Here is a 23,397-nt window from a genome sequence, read left to right on the forward strand (position 1 = left end):
GGTGAAAAATGGGAAGGTTTGGGAAGGTTAGCATGCTAGTATATGTAGGAGAGATTAGTGCCTGTGGCAGAGAGACCAGTTTTTTTTTAGAGGTTTTTTTGTTTGTTTGTTTGTTTTTGGTGAAATAAACTTGAAGTTCAAAGGATCTGAATTAGTCAGTGGCAGTAAGAACAAAAAAGAAAAAGACTTGAAATAAGGTCTCACGAGAGAGCAAGGACTAACTATAATTTCAGGACAAACTAGCCAGGGTGCTGGAAGAATAGTAGGTTCTTCTACTACAAAGGAAAAATGGAGGGAGAGATGAGAGAAAGTAATTTTCAGCTTTTAACCTTTGGAATTTAAGGTGAGTAGGCTATTAGGTAGAAATCAGCACTGGGACTCAAGGGAGAGAGATGCTGGCTAAAGAGAAGAATTTTATAGCCCCTTATATTGAGATCTGGGATTGACTAGATTTTTAAGGAAGATTATCAGATTGCTAAAAGAAGAACCATGATTCTGATGTGACTTGGGAGCCAGAAAGACACTAACAGCCCTTGTTATGCAGGTATTGGTTTAATCCTTTAAATATAGGCTTCTTTGAATAGGGATGGAAGGTAGAGTAGAGGAAAAGGTGGGAAGGAGAGAAACCAGTGGTGGGATTCAAATAATTTAACAACCAGTTCTCTACCCTAAAGACCATTTTAAGTATAAAAAAATGATATACCAAAAGGTGGTTTATTATTTCATGCATTCAACACTTAAATAAGAACAATAAAAGAGGTACACAAAACTAGATTATGTTCTTATAAAGAGTTTTAAAATAGTAATGAAAAATACTAAATATCTGACAAAAAATAAAACTGTTATTTAAAATATTTCTATACTGCCCTTTTTTTTTTTTTTTCAGAGAGAGAGAGTGATAGATAGGGACAAACAGACAGGAACGGAGAGAGATGAGAAGCATCAATCATCAGTTTTTCGTTAGGATACCTTAGTTGTTCATTGATTAAACAATGACCGCAGACCCTCAGTAGACAGAGTAACCCCTTGCTCCAGCCAGTGACCTTGGGTCAAGGTGGTGAGCTTTTTGCTCAAGGCAGATGAGCCCGCGCTCAAGCTGGCGACCTCGGGGTCTCGAACCTGGGTCCTCCGCATCCCAGTCCGACGCTCTATCCACTGCGCCACTGCCTGGTCAGGCTCCATATTGCTTCTTGATTGGCATCCTCACTTGCCATTTTTTTACCTGTAGGTGGAATGAACATTACTACAGGCACTTAGAATACACTATTGCACAGATGAACGTTAAAAAAAGAGTAAGGAATGTAAATTTGTGATTTCCACACTGAGTGGCTGCCCAGATGCCTAGCTTAGAGAGAACCCTGATTACAAGTGCCATTTAACAACCAGTTTACCAAACTCAACAAAAAATTAGGTATCAGGTCTGCTGAACCAGTGCAATCTGGCTGAATGAATCTCACCACTGGGAGAAACTAATATTAACCAAGCATCTGCTATTTTAATAGTAATATTTATAGAGGACTTACTATCTGCCAGGCCTGGTGTTCAGCATGTCACAGGTACCAATGCATTTAATTCTCACAACATTCTTTTAGTGTACATATTGTTATCCCAGTTTTATAGATAAGAAAATGGATAAACTGAGAAGTTAAGTACTTTACCCAGCGTTACACAATCTGTGATACAGCTGGAATTCAAACCCAGGCTTGGGTTCTCAACATTAAGCTATACTCTGTACCAGGCACTTTATAGACTGGTTCCTGCAGCAGGGACCTCAGTTAAAAGGCTTAGTAAAATTTCCAAACAACCCAGCAAGATATGTTATACCATCTTACAAATTAGGGAATTGATTCTCAGAGGTTAGGTTATTTGTCCTTAGTCATAAAGCTAGTAAGTGGTAAAGCCAAGATTTGAATCAAATTCTGTCAGAAACCAAAGCCCATGTTCATTTATATTTCATGTAGAGGTCAGCAAACTTTTTCTGTACAGAGCTAGATAGATAGCAGCCATGGCTTTGTGAGCCGTATGGTCTTGCAGCTCTTCCACTCTGCTGTTATGGCAGGAAAGCAGCCATTCGAAACATACACAGGTGAGCATGACTATGAGCCAATAAGTCTTTGTTTATGGATACTGAAATGTGAATTACATATAATTTTCAGGCATCACTGAATATTACTTTTTAAGTTTTTTCTTTTCTAAACATTTAAAAATGTAAAAAGTATTCTTAGCTAGCAGGTTGTACAAAAACAGGTGGTGGGCCATGGTTTGCTGATTCCTCCCTCAAACCATTCACTCAGTAAATATTGATACATATTGAATACCTTCTCTTGTGGGGACATTGTGTTGGAGACTGAGGACAAAAAACAAAGGGGTGCCCAACCCTCCAAGATGAGACAGATTATTATACAGTGAAGTAAGAACTATCATGCATTTATACTTGTAAGATGTGTATGGGAGGCTTCTCAGTCTCATGGATGAATTCCTGAAGGCATCCCAAAAGAAGTCATGTATTTGAGCTGGGAGTTGATAGATTGCCAGGTAGGTGGTGTTGGAGAGGGCATCACATGGAGACATAGAGTGGCCTTTGAGGGGAGACCATGAGAAATTTGGCATTACTGCGCAGAAAGGGTAGGGCTAATGCCAGGAGAAAAACATTGTCAAGATAGTACAATAATGGAGAGTGAGTTTTTAAGAAATTTTAAGCCAGGAGTCTGATTCTTGTGTTCTAAAAAGACGTGCTGTGAAGGATGGATTTATAGGGAAGAGGAGAACAAGTAAGTGACCACAAGAAAAGATAATTGTTGTAGTGGGTACAAATAAGAGACATATTTGGTGATTGATTAGGCATAGGGATTGAGAAAGAAAGAAATGTGTAGGAAAACTTAACGTTTTTGGCTTGATTGGTTGGTCAGTGCCTTTCATCAACATGTTTATCTGGGACAGAGAAGCATGCTTGGAGGGTGAGGTTGGGAAGCAGGGAAAAGAGAAGTGACTTCCCATTTTTAGCATGTTAGGTTTGAGGTACCTATGGGACATCCAAGTAGAAATGTCCAGTGTTAGTAGAACATGTGAATCTGGAATTCAGGAGGAGAAGGTCTGGGGTAAGAAATCTATAGTAGTAGAGTTGATTGCTCAGTGATGGTGAGAACATTTGGATTGAGAAGAGGAGACTGATCATTAAGCCCTTGGGAACACAACATTTAAGAAGCAAGAGAATGCCTGACCAGGTGGTGGCACAGTGGATAGAGCGTCGGACTGGGATGCAGAGGACCCAGGTTCGAGACCCCGAGGTCTTCAGCATGAGCACAGGCTCATCTGGTTTGAGCAAAGCTCACCAGCTTGGACCCAAGGTCGCTGGCTTGAGCAAGGGGTTACTCGGTCTGCTGTAGCCTCATGGTCAAGGCACATATGAGAAAGCAATCAATGAACAACTAAGGTGTTGCAACGAAAAACTGATGATTGATGTTTCTCATCTCTCCCTGTTCCTGTCTGTCTGTCCCTATCTATTCCTCTCTCTGTCTCGGGGGGGGGGGGGGGAGGGGAGGCAGGAGACTGAATGGGAATAGCCTAGAAAGTAGAAGGAGAACCAGGAGAGAGTATTGGCATTGAACTGAAGAAGGTGATTTACTGAAGAAGGATATGGTCGGTTTTGCTGCAGAAAGGTCAAAAGGATATGGGATGAGTGTTCATTGGCTGGGACTGTTGGAATGTGGAAGGCTGTGGAATTTAATGAGCACTTTCAAAGGAGCAGGCTTGAGCCCAGATTGCAGTGTGTTAAATCTGGAATGGACATGAGAGGTTGGAAACACAACCTGAAGATTTAGCTGGAAAAGGGAAGGAGATACCACAGCTAAGGTATCTTTATCATTTAGTGCAGGGCTTGGCAGATAGTAGAGGCTGGGGGAAAAAATCATTCATTCAACAAACACTGCCAGGCACTGTTTTTGAAACTGGGGATAGAGTAATGAAAAAGGGTTAAGAGTAAGTTTTTACTACAGAGCTTATGTTTTAATGGGGGAGGGGAGCACAGAAAAGAAACATAATTTTGGCTGGTGATAAAATTATGAAGAAAACGAAGCGGGGTCCTGACCAGATGGTGGCACAGTGGATGGAGTGTTGGACTGTGACACAGAGGACCCAGGTTTGAAACCCTGGGGTTGCCGGCTTGAGCGCAGGGTCACTGACTTGAGCGTGGGGTTGCTGGCTTGAGCCTAAGGTTGCTGGCTTGAGCAAGGAGCCCCTAGCTCTGCTGTAGCCCCCTGGTCAAGGCACATATGAGAAAGCAATCAATGAACAACTAAGATGCTGCCACAAAGAATTGATGCTTCTTCTCATCTCTCCCCTTCCTGTCTGTTCCTATCTGTCCCTCTTGCTAAAAAAAAGAAAAAAGAAAGCAAAGCGTGGAATAAGGACTGGATATGATAGAAGACGAATAAGCGGTCTCTGGCTATTTTAAGAGGTTGGTCAGGAAGACCTTGAAGAGGAGGGGACTCCTCACGCAGATACTTCATCAAGTATAAAAGCTTGGGGTGAGAATGAAGTATGTTGTTTGAGGAGGAGGGTGGTTGGAGCTGACGAGAGAAGGAGTAGAGAAGTTGAGGTAGGCAAAGACGGTCCGGAATAAATGGGACATTTGATTACAGGCCATGGTGAGGCATTTTAATTTGATTCTTTGTAGAGTGAGCAGGACTTGATGGTGTAGTATAGGAGAAAGTAAGTGGGTGAAAAGAGGACCATTTACTAAGATTGGGAAGGTAGGAGGAAAGGCAGAGTATTTTAAGGGGTGGAGGGTCAGGAGTTTTAAACAGAAGAGGTTCGAGATACGTGTCAGATGTTCAAGTGGAGATATATAAGCCATTTGGATGAATAAACTAGAGTTCAGTTGGTTGAATATCATTAGGGATCTAGACTTGATGAGATTATGTTGCCCCTTTCTCTAGTTGATTGTAACTGGAGTTCCCCAAACAGTTTAGTAGGTAATTGTGGGTTTGTGTACACCTTGTCATTTTAACCAAAATAGCAGAGAAGAGAGGTAGAGGCAGCAAGCCCAGCATGTCTCCTGTTCGGGGCTGCAGTGGTACAGTGTGGGCCAGGAGAGCTCCCTGGGGACTAGGCCATGTTAGTTCTTTTCCCTCCAGTACAGTCAAGAGGAAGAGGAAGATAGAATAATAATAGACCTTTTGGTACAGAAGGAAATCAATGTTTTTCTCTCCCCCCCCCCAAATAAAATTGCTGGCTGCTGAGTCACATTACTTTGAGATCAGTGTCAGGACTAGAATTCAGGTCCCATGACTTCTACTCCAGTCTGTTTTCTACTTTGTATGCTGCTGGGATGAAGTGGCCCAAAACTGTGGGCCCTGAGAGTTCATAGATAGTCTAGGCTCTAGGACTTCTGCAGAAGATAAAATTTTCCTGTTTACTCAAGTTTTTTCTGAGGTGCTAAATAGCTAATTGGAAGCCAGACTGCCTGGGTTCATACCCCAATTTGGTCACTTACTAACTGTAACCTCTGGTAAATTGTTTATCTCTCCGTGTGTTGATCACAAAATGGGCATAATGCTTAGTAACCACAAGGTGATTGTATTTGATGGTTATTATACATAAAATATTTAGAATATTTCCTGGCATATAATTCGAGCCATCTTTAATCTTCTTGTATTACAGAAAACAACTACTGACCATACATCTAAATTCTTTGCATGTAATTGGAGTGCTAACAATTATAAGGTTTATTTCCTTATATAAGATACAGCCCTTGCGCTCAGGAATTTGCATTCTAATGTTTAAAAATATATAAGATACAAAAAGGCTTACCTGCATTATATTACCAACATAATATTCTCCCCATTCAGTTACAGAACACTGAAAGCTATGAATAGGCTCTTCCTTTTCTGACATTTTGTGAATCTAAGTGTCAGATAAAGGCAAAGACACTGAGAAGGGGTTTGTGAGAAGGGACTTGCCTGGATAAAGTAGAAGTAGATAAACATTCCAGGTCAAGGGAGTGGGCAAAATCAGTATGTAATGAGCCAAGCCAGTAAAACAGGGAGAATTTGAAAATAGTAGAAAGAACAGTTTTGCTAAAGAAAATAAAAGATAATAATCCATGAAGAATATACCAAAACCAGGCATGAGAAACTTGCTTTTTGATTTGGATCTTAAATTGGTAGGTATGTCAAAGTGTTATTATAAACAGTATCTTTCCTTCATTTGAGTGTATCACACAAAGACTGTTATACCCACGTGGACAGGATAAATGTATTGAGTGATGTAAGAGAAACTCATCACTGATTAGGTAGCTCAGAGAGTGTGGATCCACAGATTAGTGGTAACCTAGAGTGTAGTCATCCCTCGCCATATCATGGTTCACTTTTCATGGTCTCACTGTATCGCAGATTTTTAAATTGTATACTGTATATCTAATTTTGTATTGCGATTTTTCACTATATTGCTGGATTTCATGGTATGTAGGTATTTTTATATATTTAATATCTAATTATTTAGAAAGTGTTTACGAGCATAGGAAGTGTTTATAAGAGTGTGGGAAAGGTTAGTAACAGTGTGGGAAAGGTTTATAAGAGTGTGGGGAGGATTTAAAAGCCTTAAAATATATATAAATAATAAAATAAATATAAGACTGCTACTTTGTGGATCTTCACCTATCGTAGGTATTCTGGAACCTAACCCCTGAGCTAGACGAGGGACCACTGTGAAGAGATGATTCTGTATCTCTTTTCTGTTTGTAAGATTTTTTTTAATTGACTGAGATTAACACAGTCATTAATATTCTCCCCATTCTTTTTTTTTTTGTGACAGAGATAGAGAGAGGGACAGATAGGGACAGACAGTAAGGAAGAGAGATGAAAAGCATCAGCTCTTTGTTACAGCTCCTTAGTTCACTTATTGCTTTTTCTTGTGCCTTGACAAGGTGGGGGGCCTACAGCAGAGTGAGTGACCCATTGCTCAAGCCAGTGACCATGGAGTCATGTCTATGAGCCTGTGCTCAAGCAGGCGACCTCAGGATTTCGAATCTGGGTCCTCCGCGTCCCACTCCGACACTCGATCCACTGCACCACTGCCTGGTCAGGCTATTCTCGCCATTCTAGCATCCATTTTCAGCACATTAACATTTTGCCATTTTTATATAAATTTATGCCTCCTTCCTGTTTGTAGTGTGAATATTTTAAAGCAAATCCCAGATTTACAGGTCATTTTACCCACAGATATTTCAGAATTTATCTCTAGCTGATAAGGATGCATAAGTGTTTTTCTGTGTGTGTCTGTGTAGGAAGCCACAGTATCATCATCACAGCTCATAAAATTAACATTAATTCGTTAGTGTTATCTAATTTAATTCATACTCAGTTTCCTAATTGTCTCAAAAATGTCTTCTTAAAGTTAGTTTGTTGAAATCAGGATCCAGACAAGGTCCACTTATTGCATTTGGTTAGTATGACCTTTAAAATCTTTATTTATTTATAACTGCCCTTCCCCTTTTAAAATTCAGTTTATTTGTTGAAGAAAGTGGGTCATTTTTTTTATAGTATTTCCCACATTCTTACATTTTTATGATGTCATTTTAACATCTTTTCATTCCCTATATTTCTTTTAAGTGGCACTCAGTTTTAGAGGCTTGATTTAGATGTTTTGTTTTGGTAAGAATTTTTTAAAAGATTTTATTTATTGATTTTACAGAGGGAGAACGGTGGGGGGTGGGTGGCAAGAAGTATCAACTCGGCCCTGGCCAGTTGGCTCAGCGGTAGAGCGTTGGCCTGGCGTGTGGGGGACCCGGGTTCGATTCCCGGCCAGGGCACATAGGAGAAGCGCCCATTTGCTTCTCCACCCCCCACCCCCTCCTTCCTCTCTGTCTCTCTCTTCCCCTTCCGCAGCCAAGGCTCCATTGGAGCAAAGATGGCCCGGGCGCTGGGTATGGCTCCTTGGCCTCTGCCCCAGGCGCTAGAGTGGCTCTGGTCGCGGCAAAGCGACGCCCCAGAGGGGCAGAGCATCGCCCCCTGGTGGGCGTGCCGGGTGGATCCCGGTCGGGCGCATGCAGGAGTCTGTCTGTCTCTCCCTGTTTCCAGCTTCAGAAAGATTAAAAAAAAAAAGAAGAAGAAGAAGTATCAACTCATAGTTGCGTCACGTTAGTTGTTCATTGCTTGGACCAACCAAGTTACCCTTAGCACCTAGGGCTGATGCTCAACCCATTCAAGCTACTGGCTGCAAGAGGGAAAAGAGTGAGAGAAGGAAGAGAGGGAAAGGAAGAGAAGCAGATGGTCACTTTTCTTGACCAGGAATTGAACCTGAGATATTCACCCGCTGGGCCAATAGTCTAGTCCAGTGGTTCTCAAACTTTTTGAAGTCGGAGTGCATTTAAAATCCTACAAATAAAAAAATAAAAAAAATAAATAAAATAAAATCCTACAAATAATTGTAGGCACACTGTATACAAATTTCTGAGAAATATGTTATAATAATTTAGTCAAATATTAAAGAAAAAATATAAAGTCCAAGCATGCTTTTATGGTAATTAAACAAAATAAATATGACAAAATTAAATTTATTCTGACATTAAAAAAACATTTTTGTTACATTTTTTGTTACGCTTTTTAGAATTCATAAAAAAGAGGGGTTAAAAAATGACAAAATAGTTATCTTTTTATATATATAGATACATTCTTAGTAAGATTTAGTAAATTCGGCAGGTCCCAGCACAAATGTGTTAAGTTTTTTCATTCTTGTGTTTATGAGAAACATGAGCCTGACGTTTCCTAGCGATTTCTTCAGTGTTTGGGCATATATATATTTGAAAGGCAAACTCTCATTTCCTCGTCAATACATTGAAGAATTCCTCTCTTTTTACTCTTAATTGTGTTGAGAGCAGAAAACCCCCACCATACATATCTTAACTTTACACCAAACAAAGGATAGAAGAAACTTGCCTCCAGTCTTTCCGGTGAACCTGGGGGGTAGTGTAAATAATCTAGCACCACAGCTTAACAGCCTTTTGCAACCTAATCAGGCAAGTGAGGTGGGGGGTTGGGCAGACAGTCAGCTGCAGCCAATTCCCCACACCTCTGTCCCCCAAAAATCTCAACTCCAAAAACCTTGTTGGTTTTTTGGTCCCCAACAGGCACATATTTCTCTGGAATACCATAGGGCGCACCTGGAAATCTTCTAGAGTGCACCAGTGCGCCCTGGTGCACACTTTGAGAACCACTGCCCTATGCTAACACTGGCTCCCTTCCTCAAACAGTTACATACTTGCTACATCTTTTCATTTGCCCACTTATCTCCCCTTGGTAAGGTCCTGTACTTGACCTTATTCTATACAATGTTTTTATTAGTGAATCAGAAAGTGACTGGAAACATACAAGCTTTGCATAAAAGAAATGGTTAAAATATTGGAAGACAGAAGAGGAATTCAGAGACATGAATGGGTATGTCAAAACAAATAAGATGAATTTTATTGAAAAAATGTGTTTGATTTTAGAGAGAGAGGAAGGAGGAGGGAGAAGGAAGGGAAGAGAGAAACATCGTGCAATTCCACCCATTTGTATTTCCATTGTTTGACTCCTGTACGTGCTCCAACCAGGGATTACACCTGCAACCTTGGCTGAATAGGATAACCTCACAAACTGAGCTACCCAGGCAGGGACAAACTAGGTGAATTTTTAAAGGGATTCAGACCCTAACTAGGTAACGCAGTTCGTTGGAGCATTGTTCTGATGCACCGGGTTTGCAGGTTTGATTCCCAGTTGTGACCCATGCAGGAGTCAACCAGTAGAAGTATGGATAGGTGAAACAACAGGTTGATGTTTATCGTTTTCTCTTTCTAGCATCAATAAAAAAATTAAAAGAAAATAAAGGGAGTCACATAAAGTCGTGCCTTTAGATTAAATAACAATTCATGTGACAAAGAAACGCTAGGAGAATTAACTAAGTAGAACTTCAACTTCATTATTAGCTCAAGAGAGGATGCGGTTGCTTAAGCCATAAAATAATAAATAAGCATAAGGTACATACATAAAAGATACATAACTGTAATATTTCCACAACATTTCACTCTTGTCAGACCACATGTGAAGAACTGCATTCAGGGCTGGGTGTCTTGTTTTAAAATGAGGAAAAATACAATATAGTGATAGAATGGAAAAGGATTTAGAAACTAAGTCAGATGGGCTATTTAGCAGCAGAGCTGAGTGGGCAATGCAGAGGGGTTGTGACAGCTTCATACAGAGATAGCCCAAAGTAGGGTGCCCTTGTCTGTTCTCTGGGCGGCTACTGAGGTCAAAACCAAGAGGCACCAAATGCAGTGTGATATCCTGAAGTAGATACTGTAACAGAAAAGGGATATTAGTGGAAAAACTGATATAATCCAAACAACTCTACAATTTAGTGAGCAATGATACACCAATATTGGGTTCTTAGCTTTGATACCTGCTAAAGTAATTATGTTAACATTAAAGGAAACTGGGTGAGGGGTATATGGGATGTCTCTATATGATCTTTGCAACTTTTCTGTGAATCTAAAATTACTACAAAATAAAAAGTTTATTTAAAAATACAATAAAGAAACAAGGAGGCAGATGGTTCAACAGATGACTCTCAAATAGCATGGTGAGGCTCTACCAATGCATGGATTGTGTTCAGAGATTAGACAGACTGAAACGTGCCTTTGAAAGGATTTCTGCCTATTCATGGGACATTGGTAACATCTAAACCAGGGGTAGTCAACCTTTTTATACCTACCGCCCACTTTTGTATCTCTGTTAGTAGTAAAATTTTCTAACCTCCCCTGGTTCCACAGTAATGGTGATTTATAAAGTAGGGAAGTAACTTTACTTTATAAAATTTATAAAGCAGAGTTATAGCAAGTTAAAGCATATAATAATAATTACTTACCAAGTACTTTATATTGGATTTTCACTGTTTGACAGAATAAATCTTTATAAAACAACTTACTATAGTTAAATCTATCTTTTTATTTATACTTTGGTTGCTCTGCTACGGCTCACCATGAAAGCTGAAACGCCCAGTAAGTAGTGGGCGGTAGGGACCAGGTTGACTACCACTGATCTATAAACTAGGTCAACTGAAGTTAGTAGGACCACTAATTTTGAAGTCTGAAAGTCAGAATGTAAAGAACAAAGCTAATTCAAGCAGATCCATCAACACTAGGGAAATAATAAACAATCCTATATTTGCAATAATGTTGCAACTGATTTTTAAATTAATTTTAAAGAAGAACCCAAAGCCTTATGTGTTTTTCAAACTATAGGTCAGGACCCAGTGAAATTAGTTTAGCCATGTTAGTTCTCACTGAAAGGTACCACTGCCAGGGAGTGATTTTTGGGGGGAACTCTGTTGGGGATTATTTTTTGGTCTTTACAATGACTGCAGACTCGACTGCCATACCCGGGGAAAGGTGCCAAAGTTGCTAGGCATCTGGAAATGCAATAAAGAACTGTTCAGAATTTCAACAAGATATTTTATATCCCACCAGACATTGAACTAGGAAACTGAAAAAAAATATTTTTTTAATTATTTAAGCATACTACCAAACTCCACTTCCCCATAAACATAAAACATATTTTGTAACTTTAGTAAACACTTGCCACTGATGCCTATATCCCATACATTAAAAGATTGTTTTGCTTCATTTAGATTTAGAACTTTATTAAAGACTGTTCAGCATTTCAGAAAATCCTGACAATGAAGCTGTTAGTAGTAGCTAAATTCCTAGTACAGCATACCTGTACTAGACTGCTTTTATAACTGTAACTTTCAAAGAGGAAATAGAGACTACTCTGAATGGATTCCTTTCCAAATTTCATTAACACCAAAAAATATATATATTTCAAATCAAAGTTACCTTATATATTTAATTTTAAAATGTGTGCCTGTGAAAGTTATTAAACTTACTGATTTTGGGTTGCTATTCTTATCTTTTGCTCTAATGAGGCCTCCAAAAGTCTACCACATGGCTATTACTGTTTCTTTTTCCAGTCCACCCTCTACTCCCCACTGCCTCTCAGAGGATATGCTGCTCTGCAGGGTGGTTAAGTACTAGAGGCTGAATGTAGGTTGCTAATAGCAGAGTCCACCCAGTTTTCTGTGAGACTTCACCATTTCTTGTCTCATGCCAGGTCATTTCATAGGGCATTATTTTGACAATATACTTATAAAGAAGATCAAACAAATTGGTGAGTATATGATACTCCTTTTATATAACATCAAATTTGTCTTGTTATATACCTACATCAAGTTAAGATTATTTCCCTTTCTGTTACCCTATTTTCCTTGTTTTCCCTTCTCTCTCATTATGTTTTTTTTAATTCTAATATCTACATAAATTTCAGATCTTTTACTTTCCTACACTTTTTATATAATATGTTTTCTGATTGTCCTTTAAATCTAAACGTAGTTACTGTAAGTAAGTACAGGGTCTCAGTTACTTAACTGTAACATCTAAGGTAGTTGATGACTTGTATATTAACTTTATTTCAGGATAACCAACAGAACGTGAAAATATTTGTTACAGCACTCTCTCTCTTCTGGAAGCACAAAAGCACCTTTCCCACCTCCTCTTTTTCTCCCCACCCCACGCCAGGCACGTTTTCCTTGCCTTTCTCTTTCTGCTAAGCTCTAAGGGATCCTATAAGACTTGCTACCAGGGAAGAAGGGGCAGCAGCAGACCAACCTGGGCTAAGTCCCTGAACCTGTTACCAAAGCTTCCCCTTTTCTTTGCCAGCTCAGTCTCTTCTGAATGTATTCCTGCATGGCTAATAAATTCTTCCTTTACTTGCTGCAAAAAATAAAATTAAATAAAAATTTGGTACAAAAATAAATGAGACACTGGATCTCATCGGATTGAAAAGCACTGATTTCGTGATTCTTAATCAGAATTTCTTGATAACTGAACACGCCTTGGAAGGCTGGCTCAGTGACTAGACCAGTGGTTCTCAAAGTGTGCGCCAGGGCAAACTGGTGCACCCTGGAAGATTTCCATGTGCACCCTATGGTATTCCAGAGAAATATGTGCCTGTTGGGGACCAAAAAACCAACAGGGTTTTTGGAGTTTAGATTTTTGGGAAACAGAGATGTGGGGAATTGGCTGTAAGCTGACAGTCTGCCAACCCCCCACCTCACTTGTCTGATTAGGTTGCAAAAGGCTGTTAAGCTGTGGGGCTGGACTGTTTACACTACCCCCCATGTTCCCCAGAAAGACTGGCGGCAAGTTTCTTCTATCCTTTGTTTGGTGTAAAGTTAAGATGATAGGTATGGTGGGGATTTTCTGCACTCAACACAATTAAGAGTAAAAAGAGAGGAATTCTTCAATGTATTGACGAGGAAATGAGAGTTTGCCTTTCAAATATATATATGCCCAAACATTGAAGAAGTCGCTAGGACACATCAGGCTCATGTTTCTCATAAACACAAGAATGAAAAAACTTAACACATTTGTGCCGGGACCTGCCGAATTGACTAAATCTTATTAAGAATGTGTCTATATATATAAAAAGATAACTTTTTTGTCGTTTTTTTTAACCCCCTTTTTTACAAATTCTAAAAAGCATAACAAAAAAAGTAACAAAAATGTTTTTAATGTCAATAAAATTAATTTTGTCATATTTATTTCATTTAATTACCATAAAAGCATGCTTGGACTTTATATTTTTTCTTTAATATTTGACTAAATTATTATAACATGTTTCTCAGAAATTTGTATATAGTGCACCTACAATTATTTGTAGGATTTTAAATGTGCCCCGACTTCAAAAAGTTTAAGAACCACTGACATAGAGTGAAGGCCTTGATTCAGTTTTAGCTTCTGTGCTAACTGTTGCAGAATGAGAGCAATTGTATTTTTTGGAGGAGAACTGGTATGTGAGAAGGGTCAACCATACCCAAGAATGAAGCCAGTTATGAGTCACAGGATTGTCCCCCTGAACCTTCTTCATGATCCTTTCTTAAGTTAGGAATGCTTTGAAAATCTTGGATAACTTTAGTCATACTTTTTGTATTACCAAGGATGCATCTGAATAGCATATTTCCTCTTCAGTAAATGTTCATATATCATTTCTCATTTTTCTTTATTTTTTCCTGTTGATCTTTTTTTAAATTTTTTAGAGCCCATTGCTTATTATATTTGTTGCAGATATTTCTCCTCATCTGTCATTTGACTTTGTTTATAGGATCTTTTGCCAATACTAGTTTTATATTTATACTTATCTACTATATCATCAAATTATAGTGTGTTCTTCCCTCCTTCCACTTGTGGTTTTAGGTTCCCTGTTTTTCATAGAAAGTCCTCACCCACTAAGAAGTAATAAAAATATCTTCTTATAATTTCTTTTAAGAAGCTTATAGCTTTAAAAAAGTCTAAACAGTATTTGTTATTTTTAAGATATATGACAAGTCAGTCTTTTCCTTTGAGAATGGAATTTTTATGTATGTGTGAGAAATATGCATTCAGAAGAGTGAACAAAATGTGTTTATTCATTAAAAAGATAACAAAACAAAGATCTTTGTATCCATCACCCATATTTTAAAAATAGACCCTCTCACAGACATGTCCATACCGCCATCTGGGTCATTGTCTTGATCATCCGCTTGCCTTTATAGCTTAACACCCAGTATGTACATTCCCATCTAAGCAACGTCTTGTCACGGATCCGGAGCAACAAGCCACCTCACTGTGTGAGCAGAGTGCTGTTGGTACCCTGATGGAAGCTCTCAGGGAGGTGCTTCTGAGCAGTACGTCTCAGCTTCCCTGAGAGCTTCTGAGACCCTCTGGAGAAGTCATCGGGTAAGGTCATGGGTGCACTTGAACTCAGAGCTACCAGAGAGGAGGGCTCTGGCTGGGCTGTTGTGTGGACCAGGGTAGATGTCCAGCAGAGATGTGTTCGGAAGACAGCTGCTCACTGTGGCCGACCTCCGGCTCCCTGGACAGGTCAGAGCAGAACACTTTGGGGGAATTTTATCAGCACACAGTCAGGACCAGCCAAGTCCAGACAAGCCACTGGGCTCGGGCCGGACTCCCGGGCATCATTCTGACCTCAAGTCAAAAAGAAAAAGTATATACTACTGTGAGAGAGAGATTTTTTTTTTTTTTGAGTGTATGTATGTTTGAGTCTTATGTTCTATAAAGTTACCACAAACACTGAATTAGCAAATACTGAACTATTGCTCATAAGAAAATTTATGGTTAGTTTCCTGCCCGCCCCTGATTACATTTTCATGGACAAATCGGTACTTAACCTTGTTTCTTGCATTTCTGTTGAAAGACACCTTATTTAGTATTATGTTGTTGATATATGAACATAGGACTTAGAGCCAGTAGCACTATATATCATGCTTGAATGAAACTTATCTAACACATTTTACCTGTATGACACATCACAGCCTTGTGCTCAGAAACACTAGACAGTACTTTAGTACTACACTTAGGGGCCATTTTAAATGTAAAATCGCCTACAAGCAGTACACAACAGTAAAAAACATGGCACTAAGTAGACTATGGAAAGGACACTTGTTTACAGTATCAGAGCTGAAACAAGATTAGAGTGGTGACTTACTTGACCTTAGCTGGGACTGTGTTCATCAAGCAAGTGAGACATGCCCGTGTGACTATGAAAGCACAGCAGGTGCTGGTGTGTGTGTGTATCAACAAAACAGGGAAGATTAATCTAGGAGGTTTGAAGTTAGAATAGTAGCCTATGGATACTTACTGGAGGGGCACTAGGGAGACTTTGGATTCTGCTAATGTTGCATTCCTTGATATGGGTGTTGGTTACACAGGATATGTTCACTTTGTGAAAACCAGGCTTTGTTTTTATGATTTGTATGCTTTTCTGAATGGTGTTTTACTTCAGTAGACAATGTAAGACAAATAGTACGGTAGCCTCAGGATCTTGGTGATGATCACTCAGCATATGTGGCTCCATGAGTGTCACTGCTCCCATGTGTCAGACTCATTGCTGTATGGCTGTCATTCTGGAGGTTCCTGCTTTGTCATCTCCCTGGTCGTTTCTCTTTCATATTGGACATCCTGTTTCCTGGATTCCATCTCTGTTTTTGTCCTCCTTTCACTCTGCTGGTACTATACACTTCTGCAGTTTCTGGAGACAGGGTGTGTGGGAAATAATTTTTTAAAAGATCATGACACATCTCAAATGTTGTTAAATTACTTTCATACTTGAATGATAACTTCCAAAGTGTAGAATTTTAATTTGGAAATTCTTTCCCTCAGAACTTGATGACATTAGCACTAATGTCTAGTGCAGCAGTTCTCAACCTGTGGGTTGCGACCCCAGCAGGGGTCGAACAACCAAAACACAGGGGTCGCCTAAAGCCTTCGAAAAATACATATTTCCGATGGCTTTAGGCGCTGAGAAGCCGCGCTACCATCTGCAGCAGCGCTGTTCAGCTTGAATGCACGCCTTATGGACGTGTGTTCCAAACTGAATGCCTGCGGTCATGCACAGACATGATTGCATCATCCGTCCGTGGCCTAAGGGGCGGGGGAAGTGGGGGAACGCTCCACAGTCCATAGCAGCGCATTACGTGTGTCCGGCGCTTGCTGACATCATCAGTGGGCGGGTGCAGCAAGCGCCGGACGACAGAAGCCTAGGAGGCGGAGAGGCAAGAGGCGGAGAGCCAAGAGAGCCTGCGAGACAGCCTGCTGGTGTAAAAAAAGGTTAATAATGTAAAAACAGTACACACACCATACTTACACATACACACTGTGTAAGTGTAAGGTGCTTTGTGTGTAATCATTACATAGTACACAAAGCAGCTTACACTTACACAAAGCACCATACATTTACACAGTGTGAACTACATTGGTCTTATACTATAAGAGACCACTATAAGATGTAGTTCACACTGTTCCCCAATGTATAATTATCTCCCATATCTCCCACTATTTTCCCATATTCTGAATGAGGAAACTGCTGAAATCAGCGATTTCCTGCATTGAATCCGCCTCCTATTGATTTCATTGGGAGTGCGGCAGATTTTGTGGAAGAAAGCTCCCGAGAATCTCAGGTTACCACACAATCCGCTGCAGCCTCTTTTTGATTTCAATAAGAGGCAGAGAAATGACAGTTTCCAACACAGTTCTTCCTCTCCTATTCAAGTCAATGGGAGGCCGCAGCAGATTCCACTCATAGAGCATGTTGCTTAATTTTTCCACGCTAGAACTTCCTAGAGCAGAAAAATTCCAAAGGTGGAATCTGCCATCCCCCATAGACTGAAAGGCCTCACACTGAGGAATCTGCTGTGCGGATTCGGATTCTGCAGTGTAAAAGATCTGCCTCCTATAGAAGTCTATTGGGGGTGGCAGATTCCACCTTTGGAATTTTTCTGCTCTAGGAAAAGTTCTAGCGTGGAAAAATTAAGCAACATGCTCTATGTTTGAGCGGAATCTGCTGCGGCCTCCCATTGACTTGAATAGGAGAGGAAGAAATGTGTCGGAACTGCATTTCTGCGGTACAGGGGATCTCTCTTCTGCGGAATCCGTGGGTCTCCCATTGAAGTAAATGAAATGTGGATTCCACCGCAGAAACCTCTGCTTTATAGTGTGAAAGAGCCCTGAAAGATACCATGCTGTGCAGAAACTGCAGTGTGTCCTATGACGTAGTTCACACTGTTCTATATAGAAAACTTTGCCACTAATCTGGAAAAAACAGATCCATTAGTTAAGTAGCTATTTACGGAATAGTAGCCCCAATACACTAGGTAAGGAGGTCTATTAGTAATAAATATTTCTCAATATATAATTAAATATTGTTTTTGTGATTAATCACTAGGTTTAAATTATGTTTGATTTGTAGCAATGAGAATACATAATGCATATCAGGTATTTACATTTCGAATCATAACTGTAGCAAAATTACAGTTATAAAGTAGCCACCAAAATTATTTTTTGGTTTGGGGTCACCCCAACATGAGGTATTGCAGGGTCATGGCATTAGAAAGGTTGAGAACCAGTGGTCTAGTGTTCAGTTGAAAAAAACATCAGACTCTTGATCTTTGTGTGTGACTGCCGTTCCTCCCTTTCCCCTCTCCTCCTGGAAGCTAGTAGAATCTTCTTTCTGTCTGCTCTTCTGAAGTGGGATTGGTGTGTCTCCTTTTATCCATTGTGTTGTTGGGTACTCTGTGGGCCGTTTCAGTCTGGTAACTCATATCCTCTTCTGGGAACTCTTGAATTATTCTGTTGATTATTTGCCCACCTCTATTTTCTCACTTTCAGTATATTGAAACTTCCAGATTGGTGTTCCAGTTTTCTTTAATGTTCTATTCTCGCTCTCCTCTGTGAAAGCACAACAAGTGCTGGTGTGTGTGTGTATATCAACAAAACAGGGAAGTGTGTACCAAAAAACTCCTCCTTGTCCTCCTCCTCCTCCTCTTCCTCTTCCTCCTAGAAATAATGCAGTTACTTATCTCCTCTGTTTTCAATAAAGTACATATGCATTTTATTGTCACCAATGCCTTGAATTCCTTAAGTCAGAAACCCTATGTTTTAACTTTCTTTTAATAAGTAAACTTTCCCTTTCCACTTGAAATGGAATGTAATGTTAATGTGGAACTGAATTTTAAGTTTTATTTAATTTTAATAAATTACATTTAAATAGTCACATATGGCTAGTGGCTACCACATTGACAAGTAGAGTTGCATTGCTGGTGAAGTAGGAGTTGGGGTGTAAATTTTATTTAATGTAGCTCCCATGAGGAAAATTTTCCTGTTTCCTTTTCCTTGGCTTGTTACTAATTTTTATTAGTAGGCATATATGGATTTCTATGTTATTCAGTGGGTTCTAATCTATGTTTATTATTATTTTGATGCTCAAATTTTCCCAGATTTTGCCAGTGGAAACCCTTCTAAGGTTTTTTGTGTGTGTCCTTTTGACACGTACCCATTGTTATTTCTGGTTCATTTATTTTAGATCTGGTTATTATTGGCTCAGGTACTTGCTTGCCTGTCCCAACCACTAGAATCATCCATTTCAGGATACTGTTCAGAACCAAGATCAGGTGCTTGGTGGGGTCATTGCTCTTGGAGCATCACTACTTCTAGGCCCTTTCAGTTGACAAGGCATTTTAATGACTAGTGACTATTGCTTTGGTTAATACAGATCCAGATATTTCCATCATTGCAAAAAGGGTAAAGATGGAGTTGCTAGGATTAAGGTATTCAGAGTCCTGGGCCTGGGTCTATCTCCTTGTAGTTGATACTTGGCCTTCTATGTAGGATTGTAGAAGAGGCTGGTGCTGGAGCCCTTTGGTGGTGGCAGGAGACCTTTTCTCATTTTAGGGCATCCCACTGGCTGGCAGAATGTAAACCAGAAGCAATCTCTCAGTGGAGTATGAATAATTGAGTTTACCGGCCTTAGACCATGGTTTCTCAACCACCATTGATATTTTGGGCCAGGTGGCTGTCCTGTGTTTTGTAGTATGTTTAGCTATAATGGTGGTCTTTGCCCACTTGATGTCAGTATCTCCTCGCCCCCAGTGTTTCCATACATTGCCAGGTACACCCTGGGGGGCAAAATCACCCAATTGGGAACCACCTCCTAGACCAGCTTGCAAAGAAGAATGTTAGCAGGGTAGGCATGAGCACCCTACTTTACTTCAGATATTCTTGAAATGAGAAGGGAAGAGAAATTAAATTAATGTTTATATACCTTCAACACAGACTATTACATGCTTTTTTAAAAAATTGTTGATTTTTAGAGAGAATAAAGAGAGGGAGAGGGAGAAACAGGGAGGGAAGGGAAGATAAAGGGGGAGCATCTACTCATGGTACTCACTTCCTGTATGTGCCTTGATCAGGCAAGCCCAGGGATTCAAACCGGCAACCTTAGCATTCCACGTCAACACATTATCCACTGTACCACCACAGGTCAGGCATAGACCAGTTCTCTGAAACCAAGCAACCGAATCAGTTGTTCAAAAATGCACAACTTCCAGCCCTGGCCGGTTGGCTCAGTGGTAGAGCATCGGCCTGATGTGCAGGAGTCCCAGGTTCAATTCCCGGCCAGGGCACACAGGAGAGGCACCCATCTGCTTCTCCATCCCTCCCTCTCTCCTTCCTCTCTGTCTCTCTCTTCAATGCAGCCAAGGCTCCATTGGAGCAAAGTTGGCCCGGGCGCTGAGGATGGCTCTGTGGCCTCTGCCTCAGACACTGGAATGGCTCTGGTTACAACAGAGCGACTCCCCAGATGGGCAGAGCATCGCCCCCTGGTGGGTGTGCCAGGTGGATCCCGGTCGGGCGCATGCGGGAGTCTGTCTGACTGCCTCCCGTTTCCAACTTCAGAAAAATACAAAAAAAAAAAAAAAGAAGAAAAAAATGCACCAACTTCCTTTACACTGAAAACTGAGAGATTAATTCAACTTCCCTCTTTGACAAAATGCATAAAGAACTATATATAATATATATATATTCAGAAAATCATTTCCTGATCCTGATTCATGGAACCAGAGCCAGAAGGAACCATGAAAGTCATCATGACAGAACTTTCTGGTAGACCGTATATATATAAAGAATATATATAAATATTTTAGAGAGAGAGACAGAAACATCAATCTGTTCCTGTATGTGCCCTGATTGGGAATTAAACCAGCAACCTCTACACTTCCGGATGATGCTCTAACTAACCAAGCTATCTGGGCAGGGCAGGAACTCCTTAAATATAATATCCAACCCTGCATTTCTGTCCACTTTGTTGGGCAGATTTGAGTGGCTTTGAATCATCCTAGCCAGGAAAAGCATTTCATCACGCTTTCTACCTACCTTATGACTTTGTTGCAAAGATAAAGTAATGCCTGATCAGTGGTGGCACAGTGGATAGAGTGTTGACCTGAGACGCAGAGGTCCTAGGTTAGAAACGCTGAAGTCACTGACTTGATTGAGCAAGGGGTCACTGCCTCAACTCGGAGCCCCCCTAGTCAGGGCACATATGAGAAGCAATCAGTGAACAACTAAAGTGCCACAGCTATGAATTGATGCTTCTCATCTCTCTTTCCTTCTGTCTTTCTCGCGTGCACTAAATAAAAGGGGGGGGGGGTTAAAGTAATACAGTGGTACCTTAAGATACGAGTTTAATTCGTTCTGTAACCGAGCTCGTAAGTCAACTCGTATATCAAACAAATTTCTCCCATTTAAAATAACAAATAGATTTAATCTGTTCCAGCCCTGTGAAACATCCCCAAAGCACCCTAAAAATTATGAAAAAAGACATTTTTAATTAAGAAACACACATGTATACTTTACCAATGCATAACAAAATATATGAAATAAAAGAAAAAAGTGTTATTTAGTACAGTACTGTATTCTTACCTTGGAGACAGATGAGTGTGGCTAACAGAGGTGAATGGCGGAGGAGGAGGGAGGGAGGAAGGGATGCAGGCACTGTAGACACGTAAACTAAAACTGCACTTAACACTAAATGTAAACTAAAACTGCATTTTCTTTACTTTAAACAAAACTAAAACTGCACTTTCTCTACTTAAAATGAAACCACAGAAACTTAATTGTAAAAAAAAAAAAGCACTTTCTTAGCTTTAAGCTTAACCTAAGCTTAACATTATGTATTTTTCATTTAATCATCACCTGTCTTTGCCTTTTTGGCTGCACTTTCGGCACTTTCACTTGCAAGACTTTTGAATAAAAATCTATCCAAAGAGGTTTGCTTTTGCCTGCTTTTAAAATGTTACGGCAATGTGACAAACAAGTGTCATTAAAAAGTGCTGAAGCACAACCAGTTGAAACTTTTTCTGGGTGTTTCTTTTCAGTGAAACTTGAAAGCTTCTTCCACTTTTTCAGCATTTATTTAATTTCATTTGTAGAAATCACTTCCTCCGACTCTACCTCCTCCTCACTACTAATCTCTTGCAGAAGCTCTGTATGTTGCATCATCTGTAGCTCCTTCAACTCCTCAGTTGAGAGTTCCTCCTCATGTTCCTCGACGAGCTCGTTTACATCACCCTCATCTACCTCCAGACCCATCGACTTTCCGAGGGACACAATCTCCTCCAACACTTCTACCTAGGTCTCGATGTTTGGTTCGAATCCTTCAAAGTTCCTGTCTGCAACATCAGGCCATAACTTTTTCCATGCCAAGTTCAAGGTTCTTCTTGTAACCTCTTGCCATGCCAAGTCAATAATGCGTAAACATATCACATTGTTGTAGTTATCTTTCCAAAACTGTTAAAGGGTTAGAATTGTATTCTCAGTCACCTCAAAGCAGCTGTGGAACAAGTGCTTTGTAAAGCTTTTTAAAGTTGGAAATGACCTGCTAATCCATAGGTTGCAAGATTGACGTCGTGTTGGGTGGGAGGTAGAGGATTTTTCACGAATTCGAACTCATTGAGAATGTCATCATCAAGACCAGGTGGGTGGGCTGGAGCATTTTCAAGGATTAGTAATGTTTTCATCGGGAGTTAATTTTCTTGAAGATATTACTTCACTGCAGGACCAAAGACGAGATTTACCCATTCAATAAAAAACTGCCACATAACCCATGCCCTAGCATTGGCGCACCACATAACCTGCAGTTTTTCTTTAAGAATCTTGTGAGTCTTGCCTGACCAGGTGGTGGCGCAGTGGATAGAGCATCAGACTGGAATGCGGAGACCCCGAGATCACCAGCTTGAGCGCGGGCTCATCTGGTTTGAGCAAAGCTCACCAGCTTGGACCCAAAGTCGCTGGCTCGAGCAAGGGGTTACTCGGTCTGCTGTAGCCCCACGGTCAAGGCACTTAGGAGAAAGCAATCAATGAACAACTAAGGTGTCGCAATGAAAAACTAATTATTGATGCCTCTCATCTCTCTCTGTTCCTGTCTGTCCCTATCTATCCCTCTCTCTGACTCTCTTTTTGTCTGTTAAAAAAAAAAAAAAGAATCTTGTGAGTCTTAAAGGCTCGAGGATTTTCGGAATGACACTAGCAGTGGCTTTACTTTACAGTCACCGCTAGCATTTACACACAATGCAAGGGTCCGTTGGTCCTTCCTGGGTTTATGGCCTGGCAGCTTCTTCTCTGTGTTGATGAAAGTCTTCCAGGGCATTTCTTTCCAAAACAATCCTGTTTTGTCACAGTTGAACACTTCTTGGGGGATGTAGCCTTCCTTTGTGATAAGCGCAGCAAAACATGCGATGTACTCCTCAGCTGCCTTAACGTCAGCCATCGCAGCTTCACCATGCCTCACCACCGAGTGGATGCCAGATCTCTTGAAATTTTCAAACCAGCCGTGATTTGCCTTAAACATATCTTCTTCTGCCTCTTTTGAGGTTGATGGTTCTTTCTTCTTCAAGTCGCCGTAAATAATACGGGCCTTTCCGTGTATTACAGTCTCTGTCACTGTATCTCCTGCCAGCTCTTTCTCTTTCACCCATACC

The 23,397-nt window shown here is 40.3% G+C and overlaps 1 protein-coding gene and 1 non-coding gene across 4 annotated transcripts in view; both read left to right on the top strand.

Moving 5' to 3' along the window:
• Positions 1-23,397, top strand: part of KCMF1 (potassium channel modulatory factor 1) — a 105,525-nt gene that overhangs the window by 18,863 nt on the left and 63,265 nt on the right. The gene's annotated exons all lie outside the window — the stretch shown is intronic.
• On the top strand, positions 19,971-20,046 carry TRNAI-GAU (transfer RNA isoleucine (anticodon GAU)). The gene has a single exon. It is a non-coding gene; the product is annotated as a tRNA-Ile (tRNA).

The sequence above is a fragment of the Saccopteryx bilineata genome, chromosome 3, assembly GCF_036850765.1.
Source record: "Saccopteryx bilineata isolate mSacBil1 chromosome 3, mSacBil1_pri_phased_curated, whole genome shotgun sequence".
In the NCBI taxonomy this organism is placed as follows: domain Eukaryota; kingdom Metazoa; phylum Chordata; class Mammalia; order Chiroptera; family Emballonuridae; genus Saccopteryx; species Saccopteryx bilineata.